Here is a 17590-nt window from a genome sequence, read left to right as displayed (position 1 = left end):
TGTAGTACACTGTATCAACATTATTAATCACTCACTAAATAATCTAGCAGTTCCCTACAGCTAATTTCAAGGACTCAAAGTACAAATGATAAGTAATCTTCATAGTCACCATTTTTATAGTCACCTTTGGTTTCATTATATCCTTTTAAAATGAATAATGTTTTGATTTTTGCTGGATGTGTGAGCTAGATTATTGTTTCCATGATTTCCATATTGATGTTTCTTCATTACTTTCAGTCTGCATGCAGGTGAACAGGGCAGCATGGAACAATATGTTTTGCTCTATTATTCAGCCACACTTGCTGCTCTGGCTGAGTCATCCCTCCTGTTCTCACTTCAGCCAGGGCCAAGCCAGCAAAGCCACTGTCAGCAGTGCAGCCCACATCAATCTCTCTGCACTCTCCCTGTCCAGCCCTCAACATCATTGCCATCACCATCTCCTTGCCTACTGCTGGTCCCAGCAGGCGACACACAAGCAGGGCAGAAAGTCTAACAGTTCCTCAGATGTTGGATATCTAACAAGGCATCCTCACTGAGATGAGAAACATGAGGGGTTCAGTGGATGTTGGGTGGCCAACTGGACGTAACAAACTCTACTTTCAGCACCTGCATGGAGGCCATGACTACAGTGCTGGAAGTCATAGCTAATTCCCTGGCAGATATTGCTGCCAAGAAAGATTAATTACAAGACCATTTTGTTTGTGTATAGTGTATGATTATTCTCTTGCTTTCAGATATGATAATAAGTTATTAACATGTTGGTTTTCAGTTTCATCACTTTTTTTTTTTATAAGTATTTTTTTTATATGTAGTACATTAATTAAGATAAATTTTTGGGGGTGAAAGTAAATCTGTATACTAATCTTCTCTTTTATTTTGACGATACCTAAATGTATATGAGCATACTGAAAAACTGGAAGAGCACTTGGATGTTAAAATAGGTTGAGGTAGTACATGTGAGACACAAGGCACTGGTGTAGGACTTTGAACAAGTGAGGAAGGACGACTTGAATTGGAAGACACAGAGGCTCTTCTACCAAGGCCACCTCCTTAGATGTTGTCCTCAATAGGCATGAAACATCAGGAGAGAGAGAGAGAGAGAGAGAGAGAGAGAGAGAGAGAGAGAGAGAGAGAGAGAGAGAGAGAGAGAGAGAGAGAGAGAGAGAGAGAGAGAGAGAGAGAGAGAGAGAGAGAGAGAGAGAGAGAGACTAAGAAAACATATTTTCGTTGAGAGACCCTACAAGTAGTGGCTCATTCAGGGGAATTCTTCTTTGGATGCACATGTTGTGTAACTGCATATGTGCAACTGCTTCATGAACACTTTTTAACTGGGTGGTCCTGCAGGATGCTGCCTGACTCATACAGACTGGAATCTGGATTCTAGTGTGGCATGTCTGCTGTATTATCACATGTATCTTTGTGTGTCTGTTGTTGGCATGCTTGCCTGCAGTTCTTAGCTGGCTCAGGAGTCACTAGGAAAGGGCTTCAGAGGATAATCATAATCACCTGCAATGATAGAAGGCAAAAAATAGTTTAAAAAATCTTGTTCATAAACAATTAACCACATTATTCTAATACCCATTTCTTGTTCATGAAATTAGCCTTCACTTTACTCTCCAATCTATATATTTTTTATACAGATTAATCTTCCCCATCATAAGAAAAATTTTTATATTACACAGAAACAATTTAGCTAGTTAAGTGCACTTATTTAATAACTTTTGCATTTACTTGATTTATACTGAGAATAAAACACAAACCTATAACTCTGTGATGAATATTCAGCGCCACTGTACCTTGGAATTCACTCTGCAGCCACACACGTGTATGCATAACACACACACACACACACACACACACACACACACACACACACACAAGTGCAGGATCACTAACTCTACGGGTGTCGAATGTTTACTGATGATGTCACGGGCGGGCCGGCCGGCCAAATTACAACAACCAGTTGCCTATTCTCAGAAATCATGACGCTAATAAATACTGTTAATATTAAACTAGCCAATCATAGCCAAAGCAGCTAATCGCATTAAAAATTCTTTCTTTGTAGCAGTCTCTAGAATACTACTGCCTAACTACCACCACTTCAGCTAGCCAGCAGCACTACCCTAGTTATGGAACCACCAACCAAAATAAGACGATATGAAACAAGCTTCAAATTGAAAGTGGTAGCCCTTGCCAAGGAACAAAATAACAGTGTTGCTGCAAGTCGGTATAATGTAACTGAGATGGTCAGAAATTGGAAATCGAAGGAAGACGCACTAAAAAAAAAAAAAAAACATTCCGAGGACTAAATGTGCGTTAAGAGGACTTGCTCTCCACACAAGGGCCAGTTTGGAAAAAAAAAAAAAAAACATGTTGCGGACATGGTGCATGAACATCGCCAAAATAAAATACGTATTTTTGCACTACAGAATACAGTGAAGAATTTAAGGGCCCAGCAGCATGTAGTCACTTTATGAAAAGGCATGATCTTGTACTAAGACAGAAAACCAAAGTTGCCCAGAAATTACCAGCAGACCTTGACAATAAACTAGGCAATTTCCAGAATTATATAGTACAGAAACCCAAGGAGTACCAATACCCCTTAAGTAACATCGAAAATATGGATGAAACTCCTATGTGTTTTGACATGACTGGAAATAATACTGTAGACGTTAAAGGTGTAAAAACAGTGCTAGTGAAAATGACTGGGCATGAAAAGACTCGCTTTACAGTGGTGCTGGCGTGCATGGCCGATGGAACTAAACTATGCCCAATGCTGATATCCAAAAGAAAAACAGTGCCTGAAATAAAGTTTCCAGCTGGTGTTTTTGTGCATGTCCATGAGAAAGGCTGGATGGATGAAGTGGGAATGAAGTTGTGGCTTGATAATGTATGGAGTGCGCGACTTGGTGGGCTTCGGAAACAATGAAGTCTCCTGGTGTGGGATGTTCAAGTCTCACTTGACTCCCATCACCAAGAAGCAGTTGGCAGCAACCTGCACTGACTCCGCAGTTATTCCGGGAGGACTGACATCACTGGTGCAGCCACTGGACGTTTGCCTCAACAAGCCATTCAAGGACCACATATGTGAACAGTGGAAAAAGTGGATGATCAGTTGGAAGAAATCATTCAGAAAGGGTGGTAATATGCATACTCCTGTATCTAATATGTTGTGCAACTTCATAATCAGTGCATGGAATGATATACCTGAAGAAATGGTGATTAATTCATTCAAGAAATGTGGTGTTTCTAACTCACTGGATGGTATGGAGGATGACTATTTATGGGCTACTTCTGAAGCAGGCGACACTGGTGATGAAACTGCAGAATGCAGAATTTGATCCGTATGATGATGCCTTTGAACATGTATTTCATGATATATTTGACATGCTTGCTGTATCAGATGAAGATAATTTTGAAGGTTTTTAATTGAATATGTATGTTTTGAATGTTTGAGCCAATTGTTGGAACAAGGTATTAGTGTCTCGGCATGGCAGTGCTAGTGTTTATTAATGTTTCTTTACGTTTTAAAAATTCAGAGTATTATTTAGTAAAAGTAATATACGTACAATATGTATTTTTTTTTTTAATTCCTTTAACTTCTTACATCTTGAGCTACAAGTGTTGGGGCAGCAGTAAATCAGTGTATGACGCAATCCATTTATTATCCTTCTGCCAACCATGAAAGCAAAAGCACCCTACACTTTTAAGGTGAAGGGGATCATCTAATATAGCAATGATAGCTCAAAATCATTTTTTTTTTTCCTCGGAAATTGGGGGTCGTCGTATATAACCAGTCGTCTTATAGTCCGGTATATACGGTAGGTGAGTTCTGAAGGTGAATACTAATTTGTGATTATCCCAGTTGTTGCAAGAGTTGGTACATATGTAACAATAATCAAAATAAAGGCAGGAGACCATGTAAAGGACTTCATCAGTGGCTCACTGTATGAGTGGTTGGCTGCAGTGTTGTGTTATTTTTTGACCTGCTTCGAGGTGTTTTAACATTGTTTAGGTGGAAAAGACCGTTGGATGAGTTCAGTATTGAGTACATATGACAAAAGTGATGTGTGTATGTACAGTGTAATGAAGACGGCAGGCGGCAGTCACGGGTCATCAGCGCCTTTTTTTTTTTTTTTTTTTTTTTTTTACCACTCAGTGAATTAAAGGAAAAAAAAAAAAATCTTGAATTAACCTTGACTTGTCGAGTCAAAACAAATAGGTGTAGTGATGGCAACAAGTGCCAGGGAGGTGGAAGCAAAGTGATGGTGATGTGGTGAGAGAGCAAAACATAATGTGCATACACAATGGTGGTTCTCTAGAAGTTAGTCAAGGAAAGACTTAAGAATATATGTTCTGTTGAAGTATCAGGAATCAATCTGAAAGGAGAAAAGTCAAATAGTGGCAGCACAGGCAAGACCAACCAGCATCCAAATAAGAACCTAATGACAATTTATGGCTTGATTTATAACAAATAATAAATTGTATATTATTATTTCTTGTGAAAAATTTCTAATCCCAGATGCTCTCTCTCACTGCTACCATCTAGATTAATTATATTATCTGTCAAGAAAATGTAAATATGGGTAGGGCAGCCATGTGCTGAACAGATAACAGAATAACAACTAAGGAAGCTGTAGTTATTAGAGATTCTTTAATGGCAGCCTAGGGATGGTAAAGAAAGGCAAACAAACTGAAAACTGGATGGATAGATGCAATGTGAAGTTTTGTTTGAATGGCTTAGAATATACGTGCGAGTGGAGAAGGATACGGTGCTTTTGTTCTAGAATATAATCACCAGAGATAATAATGATGATGATATACACTTTGTGGTAAATATTGATTGTGTTAATTATCATAGTATTCCTTTAATGTGTTTTCTTCTCATAAGGCAATAAGGATAGAATAATATACATGGTATACAGTTTTTGAAAACATGAAAAGTTACTACAGCATATAGGTTTTCTATCTATCTATCTATCTATCTATCTATCTATCTATCTATATATATATATATATATATATATATATATATATATATATATATATATATATATATATATATATATATATATATATATATTGGAATCAGTGTTATCCTACTCAACACAGCACGAAACATGCAAAAATCATATGTATTGCATAACATGAGTTATGTAATTGGTTTGATGTACTTAGTAGTAACAATCGCGATTACACTTACAGCCGAGAGTGTCATCAATTTAGTTCTGAACACTGTGTTGGAAGCATTATAAGCTCTCTCTCTCTCTCTCTCTCTCTCTCTCTCTCTCTCTCATAAAAAATATAAATAAATAAATGAATAAATAAAATAAAATAAAATAATAAATAGATGATTTAAATAGATAAATAAATAAATAAATAAATAAATAGATAAAATAAATTCAATACATGTATATCAATCTTTGATAGTTTGGGACTTTATTTTGTGGATGAAACAAAACAAAAATACATACCTAAAATTTATATCACATTTGGAAATATTTTCAACAGTTCAAGATATAAATGCAGAATGATAACAATACTTGTGTGTGTGTGTGTGTGTGTGTGTGTGTGTGTGTGTGTGTGTTTATTTAGTAGTAGTAGCATACATAATACTAAAGTGAATAAGCTAAATCCATGTGGTTGTCTCCACACACACACACACACACACACACACACACACACACACACACATATATATATATATATATATATAGAGAGAGAGAGAGAGAGAGAGAGAGAGAGAGAGAGAGAGAGAGAGAGAGAGAGAGAGAGAGAGAGAGAGAGAGAGAGAGAGAGAATTTTTCCTTTAGTTGAAGTACATTCCTTCCCACTGCCATCTTTTCTACTCTATATCAGATATCTATACAGTATTCCTATAGGGGAAGTTGTGCTTTTAATATCATTCAAACATCTTCCCTTCCTTAATTTCTTCAGTTCTCTCAAACATTTAGCCACTTTGTGTGTGTGTGTGTGTGTGTGTTTACCTAGTTCTATTTACCTAGTTTTAATTTACAGGGCCTGAGCTATGGTTGTGTGGTCCCGTCTCCATATCTACACTTGTCCAGTTTTTCCTTAAAGTTGTGCACACTTGTTGTCGATACTACATCCTCACTTAGCTTGTTCCAAACTTCTATATAGGGTGTAACGTGAGTTTCTGCAAATACTGAAAGAGGTGAAAGAACGTGTAATTCTAAGTAGAAAATTTTATATACACATATGCATTTTAAGACTTTGTTTACCCATCAGAGGAGTTGAAAATATATGGGACTCATGGGTGTGCTATGTGTGTAATTATGAGGTGACAGACAGATGGTTGCATTGTCGCAGCCTCGGAGGTGCCACTTGGTCAAAATATGAAGTTTAATTTTATTTTTTGCAAGCTGTGGAATATTACAGTATCTTATAACAAAACAAATGGTATTAAAAAGCATGTGATTTACCGATAAGCATTACATGACAACATTATTGTGGTGATTAAAAGTACTCCTGTAAAATGCTATATGGCATCATCGAAGCGAGGGAGGAGGGGGGACCGAGTCCGAGTGACCTTGAAAACAGTGACTTTACAATCATACTCTACATACAATCTTCTCACCACTACTTACCTTAATGTGATGATCACATCAAGTGCTCAAATGCCACCATTGGCCTCAGTACAGAGTTGTGCTTGCTTTAAGATGGAATGAACACTTTTCTGTAAAGTTTCTGGCTTGTTTTTGATGTAATGTGAGGCTTCTATTATTCTCTTCTTTGCTCTTACTTTTCTCTTTATACACAATTGATTTCATATGTCCCCAGGGATCGAAATCCAATGGAAACAGGTGCAGTGGTCCGGCAGGCCATGGGTGTGGTCCTCCCTGGCCTATCCATCAATCAGGAAATGTCTGATCAAGATGTTGCCTCACATCCTTGCTGTAGTGTGGTGTTCCTCCGTCATGCCGAAGGATTAGCTTTCATCATGTGCCCAGAGGATGATGGCTCTCACTCCCTCCAGGAGTGAGGGGAGGTGATCCATCTTGAATTTTGCGTAAGTATCCCCATTGAGATGGTCTTCAAAGATGTGTGGCCCTATCATATGTCCTCCAATAATGCCACACCATACGCTGATGGAAAATCTTCATTGGAAATTAGTGTGTACCATTTTGTGAGGATTTTCCTTTGATCACCAATGTTCATTATGGGCATTATGCAGTCCAGCATGGGTAAATATGGCCTTGTCTGTGAATAAAATATACTTCCACAGGTGAGAATTATCCAGTATCCAGTGGCAAAAGTCTAGTCACCTCACAGAGTCTCCCTCATGAAGATGTTGGACCTTATTCAGATGATATGGGTGAAGACCTTCGATCTTCAACACTGCCCATGCTCTCATGTGAGAAACTCTGAGTCAGGCAGAAATTCTTTGTGTGCTGATGCCAGGCCTGTGTTGTACTGCATGAAGAATCTGCCTCACTTCTCCACATTCCTAGTGTAGCTGCACCGGCAGGTCTTCATTAGCTCTCAGGGGGGTCTGTTTTACTGATCACACCCATCATCGTAGGGTCAAGAAAAGGCATTTTATTGATGAAGTAGGCATGACCGTAATAACTGCAAACAAGTTCTCGGTCTCAATTTCTTACAAAATAACATTATACACCGATAATAAACACTTTCAACATATTACAGTATTCATTAACAATACATGCTATCAACTTGGCACTATGACAATTAGTTTTTACTACAAAATTCAAGTATTTACTTCGGTCACCATCCTGCCCGTCTTTGAGTGTGACTTGGCCATGAGTGATGCCTGCAGGTGACCAGTGGATTAACCACACTCTATTAACAAGTGAGCATCGGTTTTGGTGCTTAATATAGCACTGAATACTGATATGCATATTACACATCTTCATGCAAACAGAAAACTATTGAACATTTCACTTATGATTACTGAGGAATAATGACGTGAGGTACATACACTTTACATACAGTAACATGGCTCCCTAAATTGTGTAACAATTTACCTTAAATTAACATTAGTATGTACCTTAAAACTAGGATTAGCACATAATATGTTTTGTTACACTGGCTCCTTGGCAGGGATGCTCCAGTCTATTATTATGCATTACCTTCTAACAGCAATACTAGACTATGTATTGCCCTCTCTATGATGGCCCTGCTTGCCTTTGTGCATCTTCCTTGGTTGTTGAGATTACAGTCTGACACCAGGACCTTCACCTGCTCCTGGTTAATCATCATGATCAGGAGATACTTCTGTTACTCTTCCCAGTTTCCACTAGTTCCTTGCTACATTCTGATCCTTGATGATGATCAAGTCATTTACACTGAGATTCCTCTTTGGTGTTGTTCACTTATTTTTAAGTTGTAGAAATTGCACATACTCCTTTTTCCACCTGGACCAGAACTGGTTGGCTAGGTATTGTGCTCTGTGCCATCTCTTTATGCAATACAGGTCCTTCTTAATAAAAATGCTTGGAGGAGACAGTACTACCTTTATTTTCATGGTTAACAAATTACTGGGTGTCAATGGTGTAGAACTTTCTGGGGAGTTAAGATTAGGTGACGACCATTAACTATATTTTCAGCTTCAACTAAGAAGGTTCTCAGATCTTGGTCATCTAACTAGGTATCATGCTGATCAAGTAACACAGAGAGTACATTTCTCACTGTGCATATCTGCCTCTCCCAAACACCTCCCATGTGACTGGAATTGGGTACATTCATGTTAAATACAATCCAGTCACACTGGTCTTTCATGAGTTCTTGTCTGACTTTATTGTTACTTAGTTCTTTCAAGCATTTCTCATACTCTGATTTGGCTCCTACAAAATTAGTTCCTTGGTCACATCTCAACTGTCTTACAGGCCCTCTTCATTCTGCAAAGTGACGATATGCACTTAGGAAGGAACTTGTATCCATGCTGTTGGCTGTCTCTATGTGCATGTGCCATGCAAGTAAAGAGCACTCCATATCTTTTAAGCTCTTTACGCCCCTCTTTGACATAGAAATGGCTAAAGAAATCTACTGCTGAGTATGTAAAAGGAGGTGATGGTTCTAGTCTTTCGGTAAGCAGGTCTGCCATCTTTTTTTCCTGTGTTGTACTTCTAATTTTACGACAGATAATGCACTTTGAAATATGCCTTGATACTAGGGATGATCCTCCTACTATCCAGTATCCACATGACCTGATTTCATTTAAAGTTATGCCCCTGCCTTGATGATTCGTTCTTTTGTGGTGGTGGTATATTATCAGCTGGGTTATGCATGATGTTTTGGGAAGGATGACTGGATGTTTGGATTCATCTGTCAGATCAGAAAGCCTCAATCTTCCTCCATTTTTATCAATGAAGGGATCTAACTTATAGAGGGAATTGGTCTTGTCTATCACTTTTGTTACTTTGTCATTGTCCTCTTTAATTAAAGAATTATGGTTAGCAGATGATTTCAGTACATTTATCTCTCTTTGGAATGCCTTTGCTTGCAGTTGTTTTATAATTTCATTTTCAGCTTCTGACACTTCTGCTACATTCATTGTCTCAGATGTGTTTCCTTTTACTTTAGTATTGCCATCACCTTTTCCTTTGAAACTGTTCAGAAGCTTGAGGCATACAGCAACTACCCTCTTTGCTTTAAACCAATCAGTTAAATACTCAGGTCTTTCTAGTATATCTGTGGGCTGTTGTGTACCTACAGCATGGCATACAACTTTCTTCACTTCAGGGTCATTTTCATTTATGACTGAGGATGGCTATCCATTTTACTATGGTTATCCATTTACTATGGTTAATGGTTATCCATTTTGCTATGTTGCCAAAGGAATTCTGGGCCGTTCCACTAGATCTTGCTATTACACAGTTCATCTGCTGTCATGCCTCTAGATGCATGATCTGCGGGGTTATACTGTGTCTCTACAAATTTCCACTGATCTGGTGAAGTGTGATCTCTAATTGTTTCTACTCTATTTGCAATATATATATGGAATCTCTTTCCTTCATTTGCAATGTAACCAAGGACTTCTTTGCTGTCTTTCCAAAACACTTCTTCCACATTATTATACTCAAGTTCTAGCTTTAAGAGTTTATGGATTCTAACTGACACCACTGCTGCTGCTAGTTCTAGTCTGGGAATTGTCATGGTTTTTAGAGGTGTGACACGTGACTTTGCCATTAGTAATGCACAATGAATTCGGCCAGTCTTGCTAATTAATCTAATATATGAGCACTGGCCATATCCCTCTTGGCAAGCATCTGAAAAGTGATGGAGTTCAACCTTTTTGTACTTCCCCAAAGTCATCAGGTTTGTAACATCTAGGTACTTTTAGCTGGTGTAGTTTGTGCAGCTCATCCTTCCATTTTATCCATTTAGGTTTGACATAATCTGGCACCTCATCATCCCATTCAACTGCATTCTTATACAATTCTTGTAAAATTTGCTTTCCAGTCAGTATGAGAGGTGACAATAGACCTAATGGATCATATATAGAGCTCACTGTTGACAGAATGCCTCTCCTGATGAGTGGCTTGTCTTTCAGCTTTATTTTGAATTGAAATGTGTCAGATTCTATGCACCACTCAACTCCCAAAGTTCTTTCTATAGGCAGTGTGTCTTCATTCTTACTAAAATCCAAACTTTTAATTCCATCTGCTTTCTCATGAGGAGAAATTGCAGCTAATACATCTTTATTGTTTGATAAGAACCTATGAAGGTTAAAACCTCTCTTGTAACATAATTCTTTGCTCTGCTGAATAAGAGTGACAGCTTCATCTGTTGTAGCTACTGACTTAAAACCATCATCAACATTAAAGTTATTTCTTACAAACTTGGCTGTGTATCAGATCTACACCTGTAGTCATCTGCAGCTTTCTTAAGTGCAAAGTTAGCTACACTTGGAGATGATGTAGCTCCAAACAGGTGAGCTGTCATCCTGTATTCAGCTATCTCATTATTAAGATCACCATTTTTCCACCAAAGGAATCTTAACATGTCTGTATGTTCTGGGTTGACCTTCACTTGATGGTACATTACTTCTATATCACATTACAAGTGCAATGCTTTCTTGCCTAAACCTACACTTGCCTAACCCAAGAAGTCTGTTGGTAAGGTTTGGGCCTTGTAACAGCTGACTTTTTAATGACTGGTTCCTGTAATTTGCACTACAGTCAAATACAACTCTCAACTTCTTTGGCTTCCTCAGATTATAGACTCCATGATGTGGAATGTACCAGACCTTACCATCATTCCTAACTAAATCCTTTGTCGGTACAACCTCTGCATATCATCCATAAACACCTTGTAATCACCTTTATGTTGATTATCCTTCTCAAGTTTAGCTCTTAACTTTTTGAGTCTCTTCTCTGCTAATAGTTTGTTGTTTGGAAGCTTGACATTATCATCTTTAAGAGAAAGGGGCAGCTCATAATGCCCATCCTTCAGCTGATGTACTCCTTCTTTCATCTTACTCATAAACCTTTTATCTTCACATGATAATGGAGTGTCAGCTGACTTTCTATCACTGAAGTCAAGTTCAAACATATCTCTCACTTGAGAAGGATTAATCATCTCTTTGGTTTCAGTAGGAACCACTACGAAATTAACCCTCTTTTCTTGATTGATTTCTACTTCTTGTGTCACTGTTCTGTAGATTACCACTGTATCCTCCACTGGACTTGTATGAGGAGAGATTCTACCAATGATCCCCCAACCTAACTCTGTCCTACGAGCATAGGGATGCTTCTTACTATCACCTGCTATTTGCTCTTCTACCATAATGGCTTCTGCACAGTCAAGACCAACGAGGAGTCCTATGTCAACTTTTGGGTCATATTTCATTAGTTTGTTAGAGATTGTCTTTAAGTGGAGCCAGTCACAAGCAGTCTCGGGCCTTTGTATCTAACTCCATCCAGCTGAAATGTTTTCTATTGAATATGCTGAAGGGATTGTTATTTCCACTTCTTCATTATAACCTCTCACTTTAAGTCCATGAATTTTGGTAGAATCAGTGATTTGTTTTCCACTTATTGTCTGGATATTAAATGACACTAATGGCTTGCTAACTCCCAGTTTATTCAGAAGGCTGGGTGTTCGAGTCACTCCAGGGTCACCACTTGTAGAGTGGGGATCGGTACAGAAACTTCCAGACAGGTGCCGTGAGTTTTTTTTTTCTTTTTATGTAGGAAGGATACTGGCCAAGGGCAACAAAAAAATAATAAATAAAATGCCCACTGAAATGCCAGTCCCATAAAAGGGTCAAAGCAGTGGTCAAAAATTGGTGGATAAGTGTCTTGAAACCTCCCTCTTGAAGGAATTCAAGTCATAGAAAGGTGGAAATACAGAAGCAGGCAGGGAGTTCCAGAGTTTACCAGAGAAAGGGATGAATGATTGAGAATACTGGTTAACTCCTGCATTAGAGAGGTGGACAGAATAGGGGTGAGAGAAAGAAGAAAGTCTTGTGCAGCGAGGCCGCGGAAGGAGGGGAGGCATGCAGTTAGCAAGATCAGAAGAGCAGTTAGCATGAAAATAGTGGTAGAAGACAGCTAGATATGCAACATTGCGGCGGTGAGAGAGAGGCTGAAGACAGTCAGTTAGAGGAGAGGAGTTGATGAGACGAAAAGCTTTTGATTCCACCCTGTCTAGAAGAGCAGTATGAGTGGAACCCCCCCAGACATGTGAAGCATACTCCATACATGGATGGATAAGGCCCTTGTACAGAGTTAGCAGCTGGGGGGGTGAGAAAAACTGGCAGAGACGTCTCAGAACACCTAACTTCATAGAAGCTGTTTTAGCTAGAGATGAGATGTGAAGTTTCCAGTTCAGATTATAAGTAAAGGACAGACCGAGGATGTTCAGTGTAGAAGAGGGGAACAGTTGAATGTCATTGAAGAAGAGGGGATAGTTGTCTGGAAGGTTGTGTCGAGTTGATAGATGGAGGAATTGAGTTTTTGAGGCATTGAACAATACCAAGTTTGCTCTGCCCCAATCAGAAATTTTAGAAAGATCAGAAGTCAGGCGTTCTGTGGCTTCCCTGTGTGATATGTTTACCTCCTGAAGGGTTGGATGTCTATGAAAAAACGTGGAAAAGTGCAGGGTGGTATCATCAGCATAGGAATGGATAGGACAAGAAGTTTGGTTTAGAAGATCATTAATGAATAATAAGAAGGGAGTGGGTGACAGGACAGAACCCTGAGGAACACCACTGTTAATAGATTTAGGAGAAGGACAGTGACCATCTACCACAGCAGCAATACAACGGTCAGAAAGGAAACTTGAGATGAAGTTACAGAGAGAAGGATAAAAACCGTAGGAGGGTAGTTTGGAAATCAAAGCTTTGTGCCAGACTCTATCAAAGGCTTTTGATATGTCCAAGGCAACAGCAAAAGTTTCACCAAAATCTCTAAAAGAGGATGACCAAGACTCAGTAAGGAAAGCCAGAAGATCACCAGTAGAGTGGCCTTGATGGAACCCATACTGGCAATCAGATAGAAGGTTGTGAAGTGATAGATGTTTAAGAATCTTCCTGTTGAGGATAGATTCAAAAACTTTAGATAAGCAGGAAATTAAACAATAGGATGGTAGTGTGAGGGATTAGAGCGGTCACCCTTTTTAGGAACAGGTTGAATGTAGGCAAACTTCCAGCAAGAAGGAAAGGTAGATGTTGACAGACAGAGCTGAAAGAGTTTGACTAGGCAAGGTGCAAGCACGGAGGCACAGTTTCGGAGAACAATAGGAGGGACCCCATCAGGTCCACAAGCCTTCCGAGGGTTTAGGCCAGCGAGGGCATGGAAAACATCATTGTGAAGAATTTTAATAGGTGGCATGAAGTAGTCAGAGGGTGGAGGAGAGGGAGGAACAAGCCCAGAATCATCCAAGGTAGAATTTTTAGCAAAGGTATGAGCAAAGAGTTCAGCTTTAGAAATAGATGTGATAGCAGTGGTGCCATCTGGTTGAAGTAGAGGAGGGAAAGAAGAAGAAGCAAAGTTATTGGAGATATTTTTGGCTAGATGCCAGAAATCACGAGGGGAGTTAGATCTTGAAAGGTTTTGACATTTTCTGTTAATGAAGGAGTTTTTGGCTAGTTGGAGAACAGACTTGGCATGGTTCTGGGCAGAAATATAAAGTGTATGAGATTCTGGTGATGGAAGGCTTAAGTACCTTTTGTGGGCCACCTCTCTATTATGTATAGCACGAGAACAAGCTGTGTTAAACCAAGGTTTAGAAGGTTTAGGACGAGAAAAAGAGTGAGGAATGTATGCCTCCATGCCAGACACTATCACCTCTGTTATGCGCTCAGCACACAAAGACGGGTCTCTGACACGGAAGCAGTAGTCATTCCAAGGAAAATCAGCAAAATACCTCCTCAGGTCCCCCCAACTAGCAGAGACAAAACGCCAGAGGCACCTTCGCTTAGGGGGATCCTGAGGAGGGATTGGAGTGATAGGACAAGATAAAGATATGAGATTGTGATCAGAGGAGCCGAATGGAGAAGAAAGGGTAACAACATAAGCAGAAGGATTAGAGGTCAGGAAAAGGTCAAGAATGTTGGGCGTATCTCCAAGACGGTCAGGAATACGAGTAGGGTGTTGCACCAATTGCTCTAGGTCATGGAGGATAGCAAAGTTGTAGGCTAGTTCACCAGGATGGTCAGTGAAGGGAGAGGAAAGCCAAAGCTGGTGGTGAACATTGAAGTCTCCAAGAATGGAGATCTCTGCAAAAGGGAAGAGGGTCAGAATGTGCTCCACTTTGGAAGTTAAGTAGTCAAAGAATTTCTTATAGTCAGAGGAGTTAGGAGAGAGGTATACAGCACAGATAAATTTAGTATGAGAGTGACTCTGTAGTCGTAGCCAGATGGTGGAAAACTCGGAAGATTCAAGAGCGTGGGCACGAGAGCAGGTTAAGTCATTGCTCACATAAACGCAGCACCCAGCTTTGGATAAAAAATGAGGATAGAAAAAGTAGGAGGGAACAGAAAAGGGGCTACTGTCAGTTGCCTCAGACACCTGAGTTTCAGTGAGGAAAAGAAGATGAGGTTTAGAAGAGGAGAGGTGGTGTTCTACAGATTGAAAATTAGATCTTAGACCGCGAATGTTGCAGAAGTTAATGAAGAAAAAGTTGAGGGGGGTGTCAAGACACTTAGGGTCGTCGACAGAAAGGCAGTCTGACCTGGGGACATTTATGGTCCCCTCCCCAGATGGGGTCTCCGAGGCTGGTGTAGGAGTCGCCATGATGATTTTAAAATTTTTGGGTGTAGGGTGTATGTGTTATTAGGTGCTTGTAGTTTTGTGAGGAGGAAGAGAGTTGTCTTTAGAGGGCAGGCTGTGACTGCCCCCTTGTGTTGTGAGACACAAAGGGAAACGTTCAGTGAGGTCACAGCTGGGTTTAATGATAAGTTCACAGCACCCCCTGAACAGTGCTTTAAACCTCACTGGGAGTAATTATCGTTTTGGCAGGTGTCTACTGCCTCCTCCTTAGTTTATTTGCAGGTGCTGTTCACAGGCGCAATTAGATTCCTCAGACACGGTCACAGCAAGTATACAACAACAGAGGCCTGCCAACAACCAATTAAATAAATACGAAATCCTACACGAAATTAGCGGACACATCACAAGTTATAATATAAACATGGTCTGGAAATGTTATACTAATCCAACTCCATAGAAAATCATGTTTCTATCAAATATCAACAACAAGGTACATTCACAATAAGTACTTAACAAGATTACCAAATACTTTTAACTGTAATCACATACACTTACATGTTCATCAAAGTTAATACTAAATAAATACATCATAATCACAATACTATCATAATCACAATACCATCATAATACAAAGCATTTACCCAAACTCCAGTTGGTGCTTAAATCACAATAAAGGAAAACCATTGCAGGCGTGTGTGTGTGATGTTTTAGGTAGGCGTCCAGTCAGCCAAATGACCGAGACCGTGGCAGTACCCAACGAGTTGTAAACCGCATTACTGGAACCTACCTCGAACTTCTAATGGTGTATCTATGTACTCCTACAAGCTTTCCTTGATGAATGAAGCATCAGACTGCTCATCCAGCAGGGCATACAGTAAAACTTTACTCTCTTCATTACTAACATAATGTAACCATACAGGAACTATCAATGTGTGCATGTCATATGTCACTGATTCTGTCAATTTGACTTTATTTGCTACTATTGTTGTGGGTTTATCACTTTTAGGCTGAGTTGCTTGTTCTGGCACCCTTTGGTTCTCAGTTCTTGTCATGTCATCATTGTGAAGAGCTGTGGGATGGTATCTCTGACATACTTTACAAACTTTCCTTCAACAATCCTTTCCCTTGTGACCCATTTTTAAACACCCTGTGCATAACCATCTTTCTTTAGCAAATTTGTACCTGGTATTACCGTCAAGTTTGGCAAATTCCTTGCAATCATTTAAATCATGATTCTTTGTACAGTAGTGACAGAACCGTCCTTTCCTTTCCTGCTCCTTGGGATACTGTTTGTTGGCTTGTACATTTACTTTACTTTGGCATGAGCACATTGGTTTTTCCTCAGGTGATTTAGCCATGAAAGTTCTACTCTCCCAATTTTTTGTCGTGGTGTTTGATTCCCTTGGTTTCCATTTGGCTGCTTTTGTTTGAGTTTTGATCCAATCATTTACTTCCCTACTTACTGAATCCCAGGAAACAAAGGGATTGCTTGCTCCTTTTGCTTCCTTCTGGATAAATTCACATAATATTTCAAAGGGTGGGTGGTGCTCTTCATCACTACTAGGAGTGTTGCTATTACTGTTAGTATCAAGATATGTCATTACTTGCTTTTTCCAGTCATGAACAATATGATCAGGAACTTTTGCTAGCACTTTTCTCTACTCTCTAGGGTCGTTCAGAAATGACAAATGAGAAGTGTGTTTCACTGCAGGCAGACAGCACTTCAAAAAATCTAAGAATGCTATTAATGCTGGACCATTATGCTGAGAGATTGGTAGCCAATTCATTAACTTTTTTTTTGTGTAAGCATCAGCTATGATACTTTTGTTTCAAAATCTATCCCTAAGAATTTTCTTTGCTTGCCCATAGTCAGCTGCTTGCCCATATTCAGTATCAGAGTTAAAGTGCATTAACATTTTAATAGCATCCTTTGCCTCACCTGTTGTATACCTGTTTAAGTAGGCAAGTCTCTCTCTGCTAATAGAAGTTCTAGATTCTATGTAAGTTTTGAAGTTTTTCAACCAACTTGGAAACTCCATGGGTTCTCCATCAAAAATGTTAGGTTCTATTGGAGGGAGGCTCCACTTGGGATCAGGTATGTTAATTGCAAAAGTCCCCCCAGGATGGGAAAGAGATTGACGATTCTGTCTCACATTATTAGGCATGTTGACATCATGAGTGTGTCTACGAGAACTTGGTACAAAACTTTGAGCTGTAGGGTTGAGATTCATTGCTTGAGGTTCACTAAATATTTGTCCATCTACTTCATCTGTCATCAATTCATTATCTCTATTGCAAGAGGTAGGTAGGTTCCTGTAGGCCATGGAATGTAACATATTTGTGAGACATGGCATTGTCACTTTGTTGATTTGCAATTGCTTGTGCTTTCATTT

Source organism: Scylla paramamosain, chromosome 4, assembly GCF_035594125.1.
Source record: "Scylla paramamosain isolate STU-SP2022 chromosome 4, ASM3559412v1, whole genome shotgun sequence".
NCBI classification, from domain to species: Eukaryota; Metazoa; Arthropoda; class Malacostraca; order Decapoda; family Portunidae; genus Scylla; species Scylla paramamosain.
Note: the sequence above shows the minus strand (reverse complement) of the source record.